General features: G+C 39.1%; 1 protein-coding gene across 1 annotated transcript in view; it reads right to left on the bottom strand.

The window, feature by feature from the left end:
- The window catches only part of NTNG1 (netrin G1), a 171,162-nt gene that overhangs the window by 144,728 nt on the left and 13,782 nt on the right, over nucleotides 1-12,652 (bottom strand). The gene's annotated exons all lie outside the window — the stretch shown is intronic.

Raw genomic sequence — 12,652 nt, 5'->3', positions numbered from 1 at the left:
CTCGTGGAGACAAGAAAGATGTTTCTTGTCAGAAATAATGCAAAACAATGGATGTGAAAGATAAGTCTATTCCTTTGAGAATGTCTCTCCTCCCACTGCATATCATTGCTGACCAACCATTTTTTATCAGGACAAAAGTGTTCCTCAATGAGATCAAGTAGAATTCGACCCTCAGTTTTAAACATGAGGTACTGGGGGAGGAAAGAGGGTTACTGTAGGGCACTTATCTGCAATAGGAGAGAGGCTGTACATGATGGAAATTGAAAACTGAGTCAAAAGCAGAACTGCAAGCAAAGAAGGAAAACCAGAACTGCATGAAACATTCTGCAAAGAGTGACTTAGAGCAAGCAGGATTTGCTGTACCTTCTGCCTGTCAGGTGGATTAATTTGGAAAGTCACACTTAGGCTAAATATGTTTACACTGTATTTAGTTACAAGAGCAGAGATCTGAGCTAGCTATAAATCTGTTGTTTAGCTGTTCCTGTGATAGTTACAAACCTGATAGCTTGGGTAGCAGCAGCCTAGCTTTGGCAGCACAGTGCTCATCATGGGCTAATTGACCTTGCTGAGAGTGCACTGACTCTACCAGATGATTTATGGCTTCCACGCTACATCACTATCATACCTCTATGATACGGTCCTTCCTTTCCATCTTTGCACTCAAACTCTCATTCAGCCTCTTGCCATACACTATCTTGATTACAGCAACAACCTTTTCTCTGGCCTTGACAAACGCAATCTTGCCCTGTTGATAACCATCCAGAACGCTGCTGCAAAGGTCATTGTTCTAGCTCATTGCTTCTGCCACCTCATACTTCCATTGTGCTCCAGCATCAGCTCCCCCTTCATCTCATCAACTATCAGCTGTTTACCTTTGCTTTCAAAACCCTTCACAGCCTATTCCCACCCCACTCATTATCTCTGGTTTGATATCAGGAAGCCAGCTCTTTCCTTGTATCCATTGTGGTAGGACAGTTCACTCCTCACCTGTTTGATTTTTATTTCCTTACTTATTACACACGAAACCTGCACTTTCTCCCATGCTGCTTTTCACACCTGGGAAGAGTTCTCCAGAGTAAACACCAGTGAAATGAGATCATTAATCTCCTTAAGTTGATCTCCTTAAAAGCCTCTCTTTTGCAATGATGACTAGTGGAAATGTGATATTAAATATTATGCACTGTATTACAACTGTCATGCTGACTAGTCTTAACCCCTTTCTTCTTTGTGATCCAGAACATGCCCATACCTGCTGTCTCCTTAAAATGAGAGCTTGAGTTTGGGGCAAAGGATCATCCATATGTTTGGACAGCACCTAGCTAGAACAAGAAGGGCTCCTAAATGCTTAAATAATGCTGTTGTGTAAGTAGTTTTTATAGCAGCACTAAAGCAACTGCTCATTCAGGAATCAACCAGTTAAACCCCCTTATTCATTAAGTTTATGGAAATGATGTATCATTACTTGCCAATGCAGAGTGCAATATTGCCCTCTGCTTCACTTCCCCTGCAGACTCCTGCAACTTTTTAGATGTTGTTGCTGCTGGTTATTCTCACACTGTTTTGATGTTCAGAGAACTCTGATTCCCTTGTGACAGCAAAAAAAAAAAGAGAATGAGAGGCATGGAAAGACTTTTTAGACAAAGAGAATCTGAAAAGGTTGGACTGCTTAGATGAAAAAGATGTGAGAAATGATAAGAAATACAAACACACACAGGGAGTATATTAAGTTGGTTGTTCTAACAGCATCATCAACTTTTTTAACTTATTGGAATGCCTGAGTTGTAACAGTAATCTTTTAGATTTAGCTGGCATTGCAAACACAAGAGCTATTCCTTGAAAGCTATTGCCTGACTGACTTTTGAGAATTCTGTACAACAGAAGGAACTTTTATGCTCTGAGACACTGTGTGTGGACTCCAAAGCTCTAAAAAAAAATACTTAATTTTTTTGAAGGTACATAAAGTGAACAGTGAGGCAATAAAGGAAATAGTGATTATGGTTTCCCATAGTTTTCTTACATTAATTTTCCTCTGGGAGAATCTTGAATCGCAATGTTCATTAGGAGCTTGAATGCCAACACGTTTAAAAGCAATGTGGTAACGTGGGAAGTTGCCAGCTCATGTGTGGAAATGATGTGAAATGAGGTGCAGGCGTTTGCTCCTGTTCATTGCGCATTCCTGAAACTAAAGGGATTGTCAGAGGCACTTCAGATGAACTGAAAGATTATGGTATAAGTCACGTTCTTTGAGTCAGAAGTCTTCAAGTTTTAGAGAGTACCCCTACTATGGATTTAATCCACTACACAAATCTTAAGTGCAGTGAAAGTCATCAGCGACTGCATATCTGCATTTCACAGAAATGGTCTTCCAACTTTGCTCTATGCTTAAGCTCGTGGTGAGAAACTGTAGCATGATCATCTGTCACTGAGCATCATCATTTCTGGCCCTTGCAATTTAGATTGGTTCATGCACCCATAGGATTTCTGTCAGCCACCCTAGTTACATGTGAGTCACTGCTCTGGAGAAGGGACCAATTCCATGCACTCAGAGTTCTCCACATTTATGACAACAGAACACCTACAAATAGGTAGGTCTGCTCTGAAAGGCAAGAAGCAGCATAGATTTCCATGCTATGAACTGAAAAGAAACATCTGAAAGGAGTATTTTAAACTTAAGATAATGTTATTCTTAGCTGGCAAGGCTTGTGGTTTTGATCCTTCTCAGATACATAGCCAATAATGAATCCCCCTGCTTTTCATCTCTCAGTTAAATCTGTGATTGAAATGCACGCTCTGGTACTTGGGAACAGTATGCGTATTTGCAAAACTTTCTGAAAGACTTCCTGTCCATTAGCCATTGGCTGCCTTACAAAAATGCTATCATTTTCCTCTTGTAGCAGATGTAATCTTGCACTGTTGTTCGTATTGTTTGAAGGAAAGTGATATTCCTTTTCTCTTGGTTTCACTGAAATAATAGCATCTTCCAGCATCAACTGAAAATATATTTGGAACTTGATTTCATTCAGCTTTCAGAATTTCGAATGTGAGGGATGAACACATGAGGATTAGTTTTCTGTAGTTAGCAAGGCATGTTAGAGGGACTGGATCCTGTAAGGTCATCTGTGCAGCAAACAACTGTGTTTTCATAGTGCCAGGAAGAACCTAAAATCTGCTCCTGGCATGACATACTGACTAGCTTTATTTCAACTGTCATTTTGAAGCTTTATATAAAACAGCTTCACATTTTTAATTTAGGAATATATTGTAGAAATGGTTACTCAGACTGTGGGGCAAATTCATATATTTTGGTTTCCAGTTTATGTTCATCACAAATGAAGAGGGAGAGAAGTAGTCCTAAAAAAGCATTTCGTCCTGAGTAAGGCTTGGAACAACTCTGGGCATAATTCAGAGCATCCTAAAAGCTGTTCCAGCTCATACTGGTTTCAAAAGTCCCAGCATACTGGCTGCATTGACAGTCTGGACTGTTTTGTCTCAGGTCCGCTCTACATCCTGAGCAGTGGCGCTGTCCATCTCCTGAATGTGCTACTGACATGGGGAGGATCAAAGAGCAGATGGCACTAAGCTGGGTTTGCCAATCCTCTGCGACTAGAGGAATTTTTCTGTGCCAGTAAAATTCTCTGCTTCATCCTCAAGCCTACTTTTTGGCTACTTTGCATAGCAAAGGCAGTATGGAACATACAAACCAGGGTCTAGGTGCTTCCACAGTGACTTCAATAGACTTACTCCAAAGTCTGCCACATGTGACTGAGGGTGCAGAGAAGCCTATGGCAGACAAAGTAGGTGGTTTTTAATGAATGAGGCAGAGCTGTGCAGTAAATTCATCAGGGATACTGTGGTAAGCCCCAAAAGAGGCAGAGGTCTAATATCCATTGAAGAATGAAGATAAAAATAAACGTTGAACAGCTGCTCCCCTCGCTTTGCACTAGACAAGGACATTTTGAAGGGTAAGTATTGTTTAGAATAATCCATTGTGCAGAAGCCTTTGGATTATCCACTGCTTCCATAACATGCTTCAGAATAGTTATTCTGAGTTGTATCAAAGGACTGTCCAGAGCCCTTTTCCTAAGAAAATCATTAGGAAACTCACTATATTTCAAAATCTGAGCCAAGTACTTTAAAAACTTCACAGCGGAGTGGGAGCAAGCTGCTGGGTGAGTGGTGACAAGGTGTTTCATAACTGAGGATCTGCAAACCCTTGCTGACAGCAAGATCAGCACAGCGGGACCAGTGTTCAAGGAAAGATATTTTAAGTCTGGCAGAAATTTTACGGCTCTTCTACAACCTGAATCATCACAGAATTGGTTAAGGCAATTTTTATTTCTGAAGGGCAGCATCCGGCCTACTTGGCACACTTAAAAATTTCAAATATGTATTTTTCAAAGCAAAGAGCATAAGAAAACCATATAATACAAACTGGCAGACCACTATATTTTGGATGACATTTCGCAGTTAATAACAGTTTAACATAGCATGAACTCTACTGCTGCTGTGCTTCAGCCTGTTACAACCTAGAAAAGCATTGCAGATCTCAAAAGATAAATCCCAAAGGATGTCTTAAAAGTAGTGGTACTACCAGGCTCTGCTGCCTTTATAGGAGCAGTAGCTCCTGCGGTGTTGTTAGTAACAGGTTTTAGTGTTTGATATTTATTGCAAATGGATGAGATGCTGAAATTGTAAGGCAGCGTAAGGGACAACATCTTGGTTACAGCATTGCAAACTTTATCCTATAGTTTTGCCTGTTCCCAAATAAGAAAATAAAAAGGCTTTACAAACCATAGAAGACCTGTACAAAATTCACTGTAATTAGAGGAAATTTGACTCGCGTTCCCATTTGTATGAAAAGCCCTCCCTGGGGCTTAACTTGACCTTACTTTGTATAGGACTGGCTCCTGCTTCATTAATCCCTAGTATTACCCCCTGGTTTGCATTCAGTATCACTTATATTTTCTTTTCCTTTCACAAACTGCCCAAACAGTCCTGGCATGTCTCGGAGAACTAAGCTATGACTAAGCAACGTTACCTAGCACCAGCTGCCTTTGTTTGTCCTCAAGTACCATGATACTCCTCCTCTCAGTATGTTCTAGAAAAATCTGGTAGCCTGAGAACCGTGCCTGGGAATGGCCGTACCCCAGGACATGTACAGACACCACAGGCCAGAGGAAAGCCAGATCGGCTAATTTCTCATTTATGTTGATCTATTTAAGCTTCTTCCTAACAATATATTGACCTATGTAGGGATGAGGAGCCATATGGCACCTTCCACCCCTGACAACCGCTGTTAGTACAATCAGTGCATTACTAGGTGATTTGCTTAGACCCAGCCGTGTCACTAACTTGTGGCAAACTCAATTATAATTGTGTGTTAGCCAGGGTCCTAGTGTAAACCGGTTTCACTTTCACGTGCCATTTCTCGTGCCATAATGCTGCTGATGAAGTGTCCTGAGCAGCTGCTGCTCAGCGCCATTGCCTTTCCCACCTTCTAATCTGAGCCCAATGTAAACTGATTTAGCATGGCACCCACACAAATCAGACAGCTACAACTTCAGCCATAAAGCCATCCTGTAAGCACAATGAAAAATAGAAATAATGCACAATCATCAGCCTTAGCACTTCACCTTACTAAAGTTATCCTTTAGATCCCCACTTTTTCACTACTTTTTATATTTGTGTTTAATTTACACTGTAAGCTATTTGAAATGGGAACGATGACTGCTCTTATTTTTGTACAATATCCAGCCCAGTGAAGCACCAAACTTAACTGCGGGCTTTGACAGTCAGAATAAGCCACAATTTGTTTTAGCCATTTGCTTTCCTAGGAGGTAAGTGATGTGTCAGGGAATAGCTCTGGGTTTCAGCAGTGTTTTCCAAGGTATTTACCATGCATGTTTTCTCAAAAAGCATAAATGAAATGATATATGTCTTCTAGAATTCCTAGTGCCACTCCACCCACCACCCAATTAAGCAGTGCCCACATGCACTGCAGACAGAACAGTGATATCCCCACCTTTTTATAGGATAGATTTCTGAATCAAATATTAATGCTAAACACAAAGTAAATTGGTTCATAAAGCATACAAAGGAACAAAACAGTGTTGAAAGTTACCTAGGACTATTCTATTTCTCAACTTTACTGTGTTAATATGTTACTTAACAGAAGGCACATAGTTCTTAACATCTTTACTGCTCAGGAATACTGAATAGCAAAAAAAAAAATTGTAGATACTGTCAGTTCACACATAAAAGCTTGTAAAGTAGCTGCATTGATTGCTTTTGAACCATAATCTGAGAACAACAGTGAAAAAGATCATAATCATCTAATTACAAATAATGACCAAGTTAGAATTATGGTTTTGATAAAAAATTACTTTAAAAATTGCAATGATAAACAAATTAGTGCTCTTTTACTGTGCAGTAAATAGCTACAGTTCATTATAAAAAGAACCAAAGGATGTAATTTCAGTAGGTTTTTAAGTGTGAGACAAAATATGGGGCAGCAGACAATGGTGACTTAATCCCAAATGAACACTATTAATATCATAAAAATTCAGTAATTCTGCAAATTTTATACATCCTCTGCCTGGAAACAGAGACAACCAAAATGAGATGCAAATCAGTGCCTTTATCTAATGAATAATGCAAATGAGTGCTCCTCTTATGGCATGGCAGTCTGCAGGAATCCTCTCTGCCTCACCTCTCATTTCTTGTGGCTTTAAGCACCATGTGTCAGAAGAAATTAGAGAATGGAATTGCCAAGAAATGACAAAGCCTTGGAGCTCCATAAGTGCAGACAGCAAAGTACATTAAGATGCACAGTACGGAGGAGGAGACAGCAGACATCTCATTAAAATGAAAATGTTGCTGTTTTTCCTTCACCTAGTTAATGGAGTTGTACGACATTGTAATCTGCAATTATTTGTGTGGCTACTATATAGAACCATCCTCTAAAATGATATCAAGGTGGGATCTCAAAACCTGTAAGATTTTTCAGAGTTTTTTTTAATGCTGGTACTATTTTATCTCTGATACCAGTTAACTGCATCAGCATTTTCCTCATAGCATCACAGAGCATATTGCATCTATCCATTAATCACAAGACTTGTTGTAACTTTCCCTTAGCATTTAACATTACCCTCCAAAAATATTCTCAAGCAAACCAATTCAAATGTATGCAAACCTTGAAAATTAACTTTTTTTTCTCCCTAACCGTTATTTTGCCTGAATGCATCTGTGATCAGAATCCAGGACAGAATTCATCTGCTCCATTAAAACCTCTTAGCATGTGGAACAGTTGTGCTGCTGCAACCATCATCAAGTCCCTCCTCTTTGTCATTGCATCAGGTCCCCAGCCTGGGGATTTGCAAAACTTAATGCTTTTCTGACAGATAACTCTCTTCAAATACAGAGCAGGTAGATGCAATATAACAAATCTTAGTTATCAGATACAGAGTGGTGAAGGAGCAGCCCAACAGGGAAAGGGATCTCCGAATGGTTGGGATGCTTGGAGAGGATCCCTTGTTATTATGCATGGGGGATACACAGGGACTACAGGTCTGAACATGTAATTTGGTCAGGCAGTGGTTCAGGCAAGCATGTTTTGGGATGGAGGTAAATTGCCTCTCCCTTGAAAAGAGAAAGGCACCTCAAAGTCCTGAACTGTGAAGACAAGAACTTCACACAATCACTTAACTGTGGGCAACCAACCACATACAATGTAACCTTAAGGCCATGTTCTGTTGCTCATGGAGCTAGGCTGAGACGGACAAGAAAGAAATCAGCATTTTGATTCTGTAACCCATTCAATAGATAAATTCAAGTACTAAGCAAAAGAAGAGTTAGAGATGTCTTACTATATGTCCTTTCAGGAAATGTGGGGAGGGAAAAATCCCCAACAAAACAACCCATTTCTTCTTACAAGCTGACAAAGACATCATTGTTATTTATAGTTGTGCTTCAGTTCATCAGTTGGAGGCACACTGCAGAAGATGCTAAAGCACTAGCAGCATTGCTACTAAATTAAGAGCTTACAGTTTCTTTTTAATAGTTGAAAGCAAAGCCATTTCTCTATTTGGCAGCTTGTTGCAAACTTCATAATAGTAGGGGGGGAAAAAGCATATTATTTTGGATAGATTTTCTCTCAGCTCAGTCCTAGTGAATCAAGAGGGAATTGTCTGGGATGCAGGTCTATAAGGAATTTGGTGTGAACTCCATAAAAATGTGACTTGCAATCAATATAGCATTTTCACTCTCTTAAATTAGAGGGACATGGATAGGCTCTCTGCTCCTGTTCCTGTTAGCAGTTACCATGCCAGAAATACACAGGGAGTTTAGGTTTCTCATAGCAAGGGCAACGAGAACTAGAGGAAAAAAAACCTACTGTTAAAGCAAACTAAGCAGTTGATTTGAAGCAGGGAGACAATTAAAGCACAGCATTTCTGAAACAGTAATAAAAATGTCACTGCAAATGACGGATTGTTACAAGTCCTTGGCTTCTTCCTAGTACTGCAATAGAATATGGTGTTAAATCAATTCCAAGAGATTATTAGTGGTATATGTTATTTTCACAAACTCAAGGAATTGAGTATCATTTCATAAATCAACTGCAGGTTAAAATTAGACTTTTTTTTTTTTTTTACAACTTTAGTTCGGTGATCTTTACATATAAAATTAACAAAAAGAAAATTATATATAAAAATTAGATAAGTTGGAGCCTGACCGAAGCTGAAAAAAGTTAAAAGCATTACACTAAAACCCAAATCAGAAAATAGCTCCAAATCAGAAAATAGCTCTTTTTTATGGCTGTGGAATTGCTTAACACCTGTGAGGTTCACTGCAGAAGAAGATGTTGAGCTGCAGATACTGTAGAAATGGACTTTCATTTCTTGTTAGCTTAGGGCTCTGTGAATTACCTGTAAAATGTGCCCACATTTTGGGTTACATGTTTACTTTTCATATTGTTTCTCTACAGAAACCCAGGTCAGAAAACTAAATTACTAAGCCCAACAATAACTGAACCCAACTACCTGTAAATCTTCCTTTGGAGTATTGGAAAGAACTGGCCTGGCAGGAGGAGAATGCTGACAGTTGCACTGGCATAGGTGACCTTGAGGATGGTAACTGAAAAAATCCCTGAGGCTAAGGTTAAATTCATTGAGGTCCTGGATAATTTTTGTTTCTGATCTTTTTCACAATTTCATCATTTCAAATCTATCACTTGCCAGTAGAAGGCCCCTGACAAGATAAAATCACCAGAATGACATTTACTCCAAATTCTCAGTCAGATTATTATTGATTGGGAGAGTTGAATGCTGCCTGTAAAACTGCTGTGCCTGCCTTCTCTGCACTCCTGCAATGTATTTAATATCTTGGAAACTGCACCTAGAAAAAGGAGCAGATTGAGGGGGTCCTCAGAAATGAATCCATGTTTCAGTGTGTGTTTCTCCCATCGTACTGCTGAACTCTTTGACCTTAAGACTTCAGAGGATTTCAAAATCATTTCACCTGTCTATGGTCCACAACTGAGGTCTGTTTGGGTCTGTACCGTTTTAAAAGAGACTGTTGCCCAAAAAGAGGGGGTAGCAGAAGTGAAAGTTAGAACAAACCCATTAGCTTTGATGGCTTCTCAAGCCGCAGAGTCCTTAAAGTGTGATAAGACAGAGATCCAGCAGGAGGAAGGCAAGTTCTTTTGTTCTTTGAAGCAAATACCCATTTCTCTCTTAAGCCTTCTTCAGTCTTTTCAAGAACCTCAATTTCAGCAAGGCGAGAGAAGAGCAGGCCCCCAGGAGGGGAGCAGGGGCAGTGCAAATGCCAGATGTACAGGAGCCACATGCTTCATTGTTGTTGCGCCATCCCATTTAATGCACATTCACCACTTTACACCAGCTGAAGACTTGCAGAAACAATTTGTAGAAGGAGGCAAAACAAATGAGTATGTGGCTTTAAAAACAAACCACCCCCCCGAGAATGCCAGACATCAATCTTTTGTCCATTGTTTAACATTTAAAAATGGCATACTCTCTATTATGGCTTAAAATTTTACAAAGTGTTATTCTGAGAACCTCATATTTTCTGATTAACAGGAAAAAAAGAAACTTTTTTTTTGGAGCCTTGCTTATAAACCTATAAAACCTGAAGTTCATTAATGACAATGCTTAGCTAATGTTGAGTGCTGCAGCCGATGGCAGTGCAATTATGGAGAACTATGGGAGGATTATTCAATAATAATCTTCTGTCCTTTTTAATTATTTACAAATTAGCCATGAGATGCATAAAGCTAAAATACTACATTTTACTATGCAAACACCAATACATATTCTAGCTGGCAGTTTCCAGATAGAAGGTCTAAAAAATGCTTTCAGTGCATTCTTCCATGCCCTCACATTGTGAAAACTGAAACCGAGATAAAAAGGTATCCCATTAACTGAATCCTGTTCTTTCCCTAGAGACAATTAACCTTGCACTGCAGCTCACAAGGATGAAGTAATCCAAACCGCAGCACCAGTATGAATAAAAAAAAAATTATAATAGAAAAAAGTTGGAAATAAATTAATTTTAGAGAAATTGCTTCTGGCAAGAAAAAGATGAAAAGATAAGGGCATACTGTTAATTTTGGTTTTATTTAAGATGGTTTTAAAGTTTCCAGTTGAGAGTTTCAAACTGGGTACAATCCAGAAGATAATATGCACTACTAAGGAAGCAGTATTTGGGCACAACCCATTTCTGTCAATAGGTCTGTTGACTTAAACAGGGAACATTCATTTCAGTGGAAGATCATATTTTAAGTCCTGTTAATGGAAAGTCTAACACTGATACTAAGGTATAAAATACACATCATGATTCACGTCTACCTGCTCTTTAGTTACCAAAGAATATATTTTGTTAAAAATCCAAGCCAGTGCTTCAGATAACAAAAAGATTGTACGTTCTTAACCTTTTATTTTCTAAAGCTTATCCAGCGTCAATTTCAGAAAAAAAAGGGGGATTTGGGTGCAAACTGCTGACAAAAACCTACTGCAGAATTTTAGTGAGAAAAGCTGCAGTGCTTAAACCCCTGAAACCCATTACTTAACGTTTCTGTAAATTTGAGCAAACTCATGCAAAGCAAGACACCTTGCTAGGATATTTCTGCAGGCTATCCCTACAGTATTCATACTGCTTGGCAGATCCATATGGTCAAGGAAGCCAAGAGGCATGTCAGAGTCTGCAAGTCTGCGATAAAAATAGATGGGGAAAATATCACATGCAAAAAGTTGAAAAGTTGTTTTAGCAGTCAGAAGATTACATCCTGTACTTTTTCCTATAGCTATGCACATTGTTTTTAGAAGATGAGGGCTCTTTGTGTAGTTGCTTTCTATTCACCCCCCCCCCCCAGTCATATGTAAATGTCATCCACAAGTAGCTCTTTCTAGTTTTCACTGGAGAAAAGCGCGTTATGAGCAGGTGTAGATGGTAAAAATCAAATTGATGAGTTAAAATGATGGCTCCTGGCAGTTTTATAGATAAAAATCTAAAATGTACCAGGATGCTGGAAAGACACAGTTATGTACATGTAAGGGAATGCTCCTCCCATCATAACGGTGTCCTCTTTTAAAGGTTTTACAACTACTTAGGTACCAAAATTCTCTCTGGGCTGAAAGCCGACATAAAACATCTCATTGCTACAATTTCTTGCTTGAAATAGATATAATTAAAATTCATTTGTGCCCTTTTCTTTCCTCTCCTTTTCTATTCCTAAATTTCCTGTAAACAATCTGCCTAAAGAAGTAGAAAAAAAGAAATAAAGCGATTTTACAGAAAATACAATACAGCAAACATCAAAGCTACATGACATTGCTTATGTGCATTGCCAAGCCAGCTCAGTGTCAGGGATTTTTGTGTCCCTAGCTATATTTTTATTTGTAAATCAAGAAGGTGCCACTGCAAATGACCTGTAAAAACATCAACTTCCATATCCAAAATACGTATCCACAGCCATTGTTTCTACAAGTAAATCAGCTACAGAACTACTTCCTATTTTTTTGATAGTGAGATTATTTTTGACTTTCCAGATCCAGATAGTGCTTATATTGGGGAAAAAAAGTTAAATATTTGATTTAACAGGTCTCCTACCTGGTTCTACCAGGAGGTATGTGGGGTTTTTATGTACTGGAAATTGCAGCTTTGGCAAAACAGTATCACTTTAAAACAAACCAAACGACAACAACAAAAAAACAAAGGCCCAAAACCCAGCAGCGGTACTCATACTTTAGTATGAGTTCCACAGCTCCCACAAATTCAGCCCTTTCTAAACTCTGTGGATAAAAACAAATGCCAGGCTTTCACTTTCCGGTAAGGAGATGGGTAATTTCCATACTTTGTCAACAGGCACTGCTAATGCTTGCCTGGCTTTCTCCCCCTCTGCTCCACGGCAGAAGGGATGAGAGCCTGATTATCACCTTGGTATATTTATTTTTTTTCTTGAATGCTTCAGCAGAATACTGTGGATGTAAACGTTTGCAGTGGGTGACTTGGTCTGTATATAGGACATAAAGACCTAAATGTTAAAATCGTTATTGGGAAGTCATCTTATTGATGTCTGTGTTCTCAAAGGACTCCAAGGGAGCCTGCTAACCAGAACAGTTGTCCTGATGTACATAGG

Source organism: Melopsittacus undulatus, chromosome 6 (assembly GCF_012275295.1).
Source record: "Melopsittacus undulatus isolate bMelUnd1 chromosome 6, bMelUnd1.mat.Z, whole genome shotgun sequence".
Lineage (NCBI taxonomy): Eukaryota > Metazoa > Chordata > Aves > Psittaciformes > Psittaculidae > Melopsittacus > Melopsittacus undulatus.
Note: the sequence above shows the minus strand (reverse complement) of the source record. Positions and strands in the feature narration are given on the sequence as shown.